Consider the following 10197-nt stretch of genomic DNA (forward strand, 5'->3'; position numbering starts at 1 on the left):
CCTTCTTCCCTCCCTCCTTCCTATCTTCTCTTTCTTCTCCCCTTCCTTCTTTCCACCTCTCCCTTCCCTTCTCTCCTTTCTCTTCCTCCTTTTTAACCTTCCCCCCTTCTTCTGCCTTTCCCTTTCTCCTGTTCCTCTCCTTTCTCCTCTCCATCCTGTCTTTCCTACTGCCCCTCCCTCCCTCCAATCTAACCTTTGTTGCATTTACATATTTTCCTCTACTGGGGACGGCCCGGTTCTCTTTCCTTTCCTTATTTAAAAAAAGGCAAGCTTTACAAGATGCGAGATGAAGAGTTATTTTCATCTCCCATTGCTCACAGATTTTTATTAAACTTGGAAACTTAAGCGTTTTTTGAGAAGCGCAAGGTCTTTCTAGAGAAGGCTTTCCCGGGGAAACAACGGGCGGCTAAACTTGGCATCTCCGCCAAGCAGATCGTCTTGGGGATCTGTTCATTTATTCACCTCCTTTCAAGATGTCTTTAATTATCCCTTTCACTCGGTGCCCCCCCGGGGGGGTCTCTCCCTTCCACCACCATCCCCCCCCCGCGATTGACGCAGATAAACTAGACGGCGGCGGAGATAAGAGACGCTTTTCCGTGGCAATTAACGGTGCTCAGAGCCCCGGTACTCGTCGTTTGATAGACAGTGAACTTGGCGTAGAAGCAGCGGGCAGAGTTCATTCAAATGCCACGGTCCGGGCTGTTAGGTCGCCTGCGGGTCAGCGCAAATGCCCCCAGGGTCATGCCCTCGTTTTCTGGGGGCTGCAAAACCGCAGGCGCGCCCTGCCAAAGGGGCATCCGTCTCTCCCCCCCCTTCTCCTCCTCCTCCTCCTCCCCGCCCCCGCCATTAGGCGAGCAGGCACGTAGTTGGGAGGTGGTGGGTCACCCCGCCGGGGCGCTGGGATTATCTAGGTCAGGCGGAGCGGAGAGCAAGAGTGGGTACAGGGGGAGGGGAGGGGAGGGGGGGCCTTGGAACTCCACCAAGCAAAGAGGCAAATTGGGGAAATGGGTTGCGTGGTTCCACCATCCCTTTTCCCTTGCTCAGAAAGTATTCGGTCCAAGAGGCAGCCCCCCCCCCCCACACTTAGGAGTGGGGAGAGGGAGGGTGTAATTGCCCCCCCCCCCATGTCCCTTGCTCCAGAGGTATCCTATTAAAACCAGCATTTGCCCAAAATAATGAAGATGCAATTTTAGGGGGCAGAAAAATAACTTTCCGTGAAGAAACTCTACAAGCAACAGTTTGCTGGAAGTTACAACGGCGGTGGAAAAAGGGACTTATGACATTTTTCATACTTAATGACCGTTGCAGCCTCCTCGTGGTCACGGGATCAACATCCAGATGCTCGGCAACTGGTTCATACCTATGAGGGCTGCAGTGTCCCCAGTGTGATCCGCTTTTGGCGACCTTCTGATCAGCAAGAGTCCACGGGGGAAGGCCAGATTCACTTAGCAACCCTTGCTAATTTAAGAACTGCAGTGACTCAACCAACGTGGCAAGGAAAGTTGTAAAATGGGGCAAATTTTGCACTCAGCGACATCACTGCGGGGGGCTCAACTGTAGTTGTTACTTGAGGACTTCCTGTACAAGTAAAGGACCCAGGAGTCGCATCTCTGTACTTGGAAGGCTGATTTCGGAGTTAGAAATAAGAACGGAGTTGTGTGTTGTTAAAGATAAACAGGAGTTGTGTGTTGTTAAAGATAAACACGGGCACAGAAGCAAGACTGACCATTAAGAGCCAATGGGAGGGGACTCAGTGTGAAGGTGTTTAGTGGTCTTGGGGTTATCCCACCGGGACCCCAACTTTACACGTTACCTGCTAAGATTCGTTGCCTGTTGAAGCCTCACTTCTCAAACATTTATTTCTAAGGTTATATTCAATATCGAGATATGAAAACCGGGATTTATTTCTACACAAGACAGACCGGCCCCTTAGTTTTTCCGAAGGACCACAGTACAAAGGATCTTTCTTTCTTTCTTTCTTTCTTTCTTTCTTTCTTTCTTTCTTTCTTTCTTTCTTTCTTTCTTTCTCTCTCTCTCTCTCTCTCTCTCTCTCTATCTCTCTATCTATCTATCTATCTATCTATCTATCATCTATCTATCTATCTATCTATCTATCTATCTATCTATCTATCTATCTATCTATCTATCTATCTATCTATCTATCTATCTATCTATCTATCTATCTATCTATCTATCTATCTATCTATCTATCTATCTATCTATCTATCTATCTATCTAGTAGATTTATAGGCCGCCCAATCCCGGAGGACTCCAGGCGGCTTACAAAGCAAGAAGAATAATTAATAAAATAATAATTAAAACGATTAATTTGGGAGGGGGGGGCGTTGAGGCATCCTTAGAAAATAAAACATCATCTCCCTTCCCTCCCCCCCCCCCCCCGTTTCCTTCTCTTCTCCCCAATTTCTGGACATCCTTCAGGAGGTGGAGCGTGTGAATCCGCAGCCAGGAGAGTCCTCTCTTCCCACGGAAGAGGCCAAGCTCTCAACAGAGAGCGGTGCAGTTTCGCTTGGAGGAAGTCCCAGAAAAGCGGAACAATTCGGTGTAAAAGGCCGGTGCGCCTCCAATTCCCAGAGTGGAACGCCTGGAGCAATTAATGCGAAGCGAAGTGCGAGTAAACCAACTTTTTTCTTTTTGAGTTGGCGCATTCTGCTCTCAGCGTCTTGATGCGACCATTGAACAGAGATGAATGATGGAGGGATTGTGAAGAAGACACCTGCCCCATATACTTTCTTTCTAGCCAGCAGTCTCCCCCCCCCCTTTTTTAAAGGGTTCGTCTCCCCAAGGACCCCCGTAGAAGCAGATTTATAGGAGAGACTCTATCCTATCCGAGGTGGCGCAGTGGTTCAATGCACCACTGCAGGCTACTTAAGCCGACTGCAGTTCGGCTGTTCAAATCTCACCGGCTCAGGGTTGACTCAGCCTTCCATCCTTCCGAGGTGGGTAAAATGAGGACCCGGATTGTTGGGGGCAAGAGGCTGACTCTGTAAACCACTTAGGGAGGGCTGCAAAGTGATATATAAGTCCAAGTGCTATTGCTATCTTCCTTCCTTCCTTCCTTCCTTCCTTCCTTCCTTCCTTCCTTCCTTCCTTCCTTCCTTCCTTCCTTCCTTCCTTCCTTCCTTCCTTCCCTCCCAATGGTTAGAATACATTATTTCAGGCTAACTCTGCATAATGCCAGCAGTTCGATCCTGATCAACTGGCTCAGGGTTGACTCAGCCTTCCATCCTTCCGAGGTGGGTGAAATGAGGACCCAGACTGTGGGGGGGCGATATGCTGACTCTGTAAACTGCTTAGAGAGGGCTGAAAGCCCTGTGAAGCGGTATATAAGTCTAACTGCTATTGCTTTGGCCGTGGGAAGTCTCTCCAACCGCGGATTCCTTGACTCTTTTGGAAGGGAGGAAAAAAAGAACCGACGGCGATCTCGGAAGGGAGGATCGGCCGAGAGAGAGGGGGGGGGGGATCCTCCGAAGCGTTGCGCTCCTCTTGCGCGGCGAGGCACCCGCACACCGCGCCCACCCCAAGGAAAAGCGGGCGAGGCGGCCGCGTTCAGAGCCCAAGAATTCCCTCTTCCTAAAAGCGCCCGCAGGGCAGAAATCGGGCCGGGGAGCGAAGAACGCGGCGCTTTTGGCGCAACGCGTCGGGGACAAGAGAGGGAATTCACCCCCCGATGGATCCCGTTGAGCCCAGGCCGCGGCTCTTCCGTCCTCCGGAGCGAAGAAGTCGAGGCATTAGAAGAGAGAACCGGCCTCTTGGCTAGGCGGCGTGGCTCCTCAGCGGCGCCTCGGGGCTGGGTCGAGCCAAGGCTCCCAAGGGTCTCGCAAGGGCGGCTCCAGGAGGGGAGGAGGGGGGCGACGGCTGCTGCCTCCAATTCGCTTCCGAGGCCGGGAAAGCGGCGGCAGGTGGGGAAGGGCCCGTGGAACCGTTTCCCTCAGGAAAGCAACTTTGTGGCGAGGACAAGGAGGGTTGCACGGTCGTCTCCCCCCCCACCCCACCCCGCCGCCCTTCTTCCCCTCCTGCGCTGCCTCGGCTGTTGGGCGAAGAGGAGGCCCGTTCGGTTCCTCCTCAGCGGCGAAACCCCTCAAACCCTCAAAGTTCCCTCAACTCAACTGGACCCTCAAAGTTGCCTCAACTCAACTGGACCCTCAAAGTTCCCTCAACTGGACCCTCAAAGTTCCCTCAACTGGACCCTCAAAGTTCCCTCAACTCAACTGGACCCTCAAAGTTCCCTCAACTCAACTGGACCCTCAAAGTTCCCTCAACTGGACCCTCAAAGTTCCCTCAACTGGACCCTCAAACTTCCCTCAACTGGACCCTCAAACTTCCCTCAACTGGACCCTCAAACTTCCCTCAACTCAACTGGACCCTCAAACTTCCCTCAAAGTTCCCTCAACTCAACTGGACCCTCAAAGTTCCCTCAAAGTTCCCTCAACTCAACTGGACCCTTAAAGTTCCCTCAACTGGACCCTCAAACTTCCCTCAACTCAACTGGACCCTCAAAGTTCCCTCAATTCAACTGGACCCTCAAAGTTCCCTCAATTCAACTGGACCCTCAAAGTTCCCTCAAACTTCCCTCAACTCAACTGGACCCTCAAAGTTCCCTCAATTCAACTGGACCCTCAAAGTTCCCTCAAACTTCCCTCAACTCAACTGGACCCTCAAAGTTCCCTCAATTCAACTGGACCCTCAAAGTTCCCTCAACTCAACTGGACCCTCAAAGTTCCCTCAACTGGACCCTCAAAGTTCCCTCAACTGGACCCTCAAACTTCCCTCAACTGGACCCTCAAACTTCCCTCAATTCAACTGGACCCTCAAAGTTCCCTTAACTCAACTGGACCCTCAAAGTTCCCTCAACTCAACTGGACCCTCAAAGTTCCCTCAACTGGACCCTCAAAGTTCCCTCAACTCAACTGGACCCTCAAAGTTCCCTCAACTGGACCCTCAAAGTTCCCTCAACTCAACTGGACCCTCAAAGTTCCCTCAACTCAACTGGACCCTCAAAGTTCCCTCAACTCAACTAGACCCTCAAAGTTCCCTCAACTCAACTGGACCCTCAAAGTTCCCTCAACTCAACTGGACCCTCAAAGTTCCCTCAACTCAACTGGACCCTCAAAGTTCCCTCACCTGGACCCTCGCGGGCTTCTGGAGCCGCCCAGCCCCTCGTTTCCCGACCCCTGTTTGTCTGCATAAAATCCCATCTTTTCCCGCCCTCGTCGCCGAGAAGCCGCTGACGCGTGTTTACCTTCGGCCGCCCTAACCTTCCTTTCTTCCCCCCCCCCGCCCTTCGCTGACCTGCGGTTGAACCTGCCATTAACAGCGCTTCGCCGGTTCGAGAATCTGCTGCGTCTCTTCTGGCGGATTCCTCCCCGAACGGAAGAGATAAAAACTCCTGCTTGGTGAGGGTGAAGCGAAGGCCAAGGATGGGCTTTTTCGAGGGGAGGGGAGAGAGAGAGAGAGACCCAAGGCCGCTCCTTGGCCTCCCTCCGCTGCTCACCATGCCTAGGCAGGGGGCGAGGGGGCGCCCACCCTGTTTCATGGGTCTCCTGTGCTGGGGATTTGACCTCCAAAATCTGCAAAAGATGGACTTTGAATTTGAATTGAATTGATGCCGCCCAATCCCGAAGGACTCCGGGCAGCTTACAGCAGTGTTTCTCAACCTTGGCAACTTGAAGATGTCTGGACTTCAACTCCCAGAATCCCCCAGCCAGCATTCGCATTCAAGTGGCCAAGGTTGAGAAACACTGTTCTAACCACTTTGCCACAACAGCCTGGATTTTCTTAAGGCTGCGGGAGTTGTAAAGCTCTTCCAAAGAGGGGAGTGGGCATTCGCTGGCTGGGGAATTCTGGGAGTTGAAGTCCAGACATCTTCAAGTTGCCAAGGTTGAGAAACACTGGCTTACAGAATAAAAAGAAATTAAAAGAACTTAAAAACAATAGGACAAAAAGGAACTCAACAAACACCCAGTTGAAATGGGGGGCTGGACCTCCATCAAGGGATCAACAGCCCCAGGCCTGCTGGAAAAGCCAGGTTTTAATGGCTTTTCGGAAGGCCACGAGAGTGGGGAGGGCCCGGATCTCTGGGGGGGGCAGCTCATTCCATAGGGCCGGAGCGGCAACAGAGAAGGCCCTGCTCCTAGGCGCCGCCAACCGGCATTGTCCTGCTGATGGCACCCGGAGAAGGCTCATCCTGTGCGATCTTATTGGTCTAAGGCAGTGGTTCCCAAACTTGGCAACTTTTAAGACTTGTGGACTTCAACTCCCAGAATTCTCCAGCTGGCTGGAGAATTCTGGGAGTTGAAGTCCACAAGTCTTAAAGTTGCCAAGTTTGGGAACCACTGGTCTAAGGGAGGTATGTGGCAGGAGGCGGTCCTCGTAGGTACCCAGGTCCTAGGCCATGTACCCATAAGACCTGGCCAAGAGGAAAAAGTGGTGTGTGTGTGTGATGTGTTTGTGGGAGGGGGGAGAAGAGAGATTGCAAAGTGGACCTCCATGGTCCTTTATACTTCCGGATTTTAGCCATCTAATTCACTTCTTTTGTTTCTGCCTTCGAAACAGCGTCAATTCCTGGTGTGGCTAAATAAGTCTCTGCATTTCCCCTCTTGGCAAGATTTCCAGTGGTTTCGTGCAGCCTCTTTCCTAAGGTTGGCGAGAGTGGTGGGTCCAAGGTCACCAGGATGGCCTTCGCCTCGGGCAGAACAATAGCAATAGCAGTAGACTTATATACCGCTTCATAAGGCTTTCAGCCCTCTCTAAGCGGTTTACAAAGAGTCAGCATATTGCCCCCAACAACAATCCGGGTCCTCATTTTACCCACCTTGGAAGGATGGAAGGCTGGGTCAACCCTGAACTATGGTAGACCTGCTTTAACCCTTGCGCCAGTCATGAAACTACCAGAAAAACTTCATTTATTGAATTTCTATGCCGCCCAATCCCGAGGAACTCCGGGACGGTTTACAAAAATGAAAAAAATTAAAAAGAAATTTTAAAAACAATGGGACGTAACAAAGTTAAAAAAGGAACTCAACAAACACCCAGTCGAAAGGGGGGGGGCCTGGACCTCCATCAAGGGGTCAACAGCCCCAGGCCTGCTGGAAAAGCCAGGTTTTAATGGCTTTGCGAAAGGCCGTGAGAATGGGCAGGGCCCGGATCTCTGGGGGCAGCTCATTCCATAGGGCCGGAGCGGCAACAGAGAAGGCCCTGCTCCTAGGCGTCGCCTGCCTAGGTGGCGCAGTGGTTAAATGCAGCACTGCAGGCTACTTCAGCTGACTGTAGTACTGCAGTTTGGCTGTTCAAATCTCAGGGTTGACTCAGCCTTCCATCCTTCCGAGGTGGGTAAAATGGGGACCCGGATTGTTGTTGGGGGCAATAAGCTGACTCTGTAAACCGCTTAGAGAGGGCTGAAAACCCTAGGAAGCGGTATATAAGTCTAACTGCTATTGCTATTGCCAGCCGGCATTGTCCCGCTGAAGGCACCCGGAGAAGGTCCATCCTGTGCGATCTTATTGGTCTAAGGGAGGTATGTGGCAGAAGACGGTCTTGCAAAACTTGGCCGACTCGATCTCAATATGTTCCAACTCTGGTTCGAAACCAGATCAAATCTGAAGCCCCAAGTCCCCAGTTGAAGGGGATCCCTACAGAGAGAGATCTCCCTCCCATCAGAGCCACGAGGGGAAGGGGATTAACAACACCAATCTAATTGAACAGCATGGAGCTGATTATTGATTACTTAAATTATTTACATAGCCCCATCAGAGGGCTCCATAGATCGGTGAGACAGACAAGCTCCGATTAGTCTCCGGAGGAACGATGATGCCTCGTTAAAGATAGTTATGGGCATGAAAAAACGGTAGAGAAGTCTAGCATTGATCAACTGCAGGTCATTTAAATTCCATGATGGATCTTCCTGTCTGCAGCAGGTTCTAATCTTAATAGAATGGCTAGAAATCTGAGCAGAGTTCCCAGTTCGACAACGTTCTTCATCCGTTGAGGTGTTAGGAAAACAGCGAGACCAAATGGACCTTATGGCACCAAGACTCGTGAACTCTATGCGTCTTTAGATAACAGCAGGAGGATTTCAGCAATTCCTGATCTCGTTTCATTTCCATGCCCGAGATAAAACGCATTTCTGCATATCATGCAAAACGCAAAGGAGGGGAGGGGAGGTGAAGGCGGTGAAGGCGAGTTTAAGTCCAAATAGTTTCGACTCGAGGAAATCGCCAACGATTTAGCTTGCCAACAAGGCTCAGGATTTTCACAGGCAATTAATTATTCGCGGAGGAATTTCGCAACTTCTGGAGTGGGGGGAATACTCAACTTTTTAAGAATGTGGGCCAGCCAGGGATGGACTCTCATCTCGGAGGAGATTCGGAACGGGTTCTACAACCATGAAACTCACTGGGTGACCTTGGGCCAATCCAGCTGCATTTCCGAAACGCGGGCAGATTCGGAGAAACTAGTCTGCAGTTCACGTCGATATTTTATTTACTTAGAAACGCCCGGATCAGATTCCTCTTTTTTACATAACACAAATAATCTTTTTTTTTGCATCACAGGGACTAGTAGGAGGATAAAATGGAGGGAAGCAATTGACTTTCTAGGAATTGCTTATTTTTAAGTACATAATTTGGAATTCCACGGTCTGACTCCTGTGCGAGAAAAGGCAATTTATTGGTGGTTGCTCAGCATGATTAACTCACCTGGTTAAATAGCAGTAGACTTATATACCGCTTCATAGGGCTTTCAGCCCTCTCTAAGCGGTTTACAGAGAGTCAGCATATTGCCCCCAACAATCTGGGTCCTCATTTTACCCACCTCGGAAGGATGGAAGGCTGAGTCAACCCTGAGCCGGTGAGATTTGAACCGCTGAACTGCTGATCTAGCAGTAGCCTGCAGTGCTGCATTTAACCACTGCGCCACCTTGGCTCTTCACAATTAAAAAATTAAAAAAATCCTTGGTGTTATTTCCTGAACACGGTTAAACCCGTTTGATCAAATCAGATCTTCATTGTGTTCATAAACCAGTCCAAATCTATTGATTGGTTGATTGACCGTGGCTTACCTCTGTCGCGAATAAACCTGGTTAGTTTATAGTGCAATGTGGATTGTGGGAAACCCAGAGGAAAATTAATTTGCGTGCACAGAGCAAACTCGTTACGAGCCTTTTCAACGCCCGGGTGGTATTAGAAAAAGTGGTTAGGGGAAAATACAATATTTTGGAGCTTTTGAGTTGCTGAAGGAGGTCTGTGCCAACCCACTGAAATTCGGCTTAACCTCGTTTGAGAGCAGCTGGTTCTCCGAGGAGGAATAGAAGCAAAACGAGACTAAATGAAGTCTAAAACCAGCATTGCGGCTCAAATTCGCTTTCCCTCTCCTGGCTGGGGATTATGTGGGTTGTGATCTCTGAAGGGCCGAAAGTTTAAAGTTGAATGCCGCTTAAAACCTAAAAACCGGAGTGTCCCTCATTACGGGCTTCTCAGAAGGGGACAATTGTCAGAAAGACTCTCCGTGGAACCCAGGAATTGGCTCCCTGCAAGGAGTCGGAAGGGGCTTGAATGAAAGGCCAAAATCACTCGCCGCGCAAGGGGTTTCTTCTGAATAAATACGAGTCAGGATTGGGTTGAGCAACCGGGCAACCAGATTCTTCCCCCCTTTCGGGGACTCCGTTTTTGAGGCTGCGTAACCCGCGTCCGCATTGAACCCGGTTCACGCATCTCGCTTAACCTTAAACCTGCCCTTAAACCGGCCGAGTTTACACCAAAACCCGGCATAGAACGTGTGGATCCAACCAGGGAACAGTCCGAATCCACGCTGCTTAGTTTTGCCCTGTTCGATTCGGATTGCCAGCTTCTCCTTTAGACGGGTTGGGTTTCTAGTTTCAAGGCACCGTCACAAATCAAAGAGAGAGCGGGGATCCCGTATCCCGAGGACGGCACCGCGGGGCCGAACTGTCGGGTCCTGCCAGCGGAACGGGCGAACGAACCGCCGCACCTGCACGCAAGCCCGGAGGCGAGAGAGAGAGAGAGATAGCAATAGCAATAGTTAGACTTATATACCGCTTCATAGGGCTTTCAGCCCTCTCTAAGCGGTTTACAGAATCAGCATATCGCCCCCAACAACAATCCGGGTCCTCATTTCACCCACCTCGGAAGGATGGAAGGCTGAGTCAACCTTGAGCCTAGT

This window comes from Thamnophis sirtalis, unplaced genomic scaffold (assembly GCF_051295495.1).
Source record: "Thamnophis sirtalis isolate CommonGarterSnake01/CBP01778 unplaced genomic scaffold, rThaSir2_p1.2 scaffold_15, whole genome shotgun sequence".
NCBI lineage: Eukaryota > Metazoa > Chordata > Lepidosauria > Squamata > Natricidae > Thamnophis > Thamnophis sirtalis.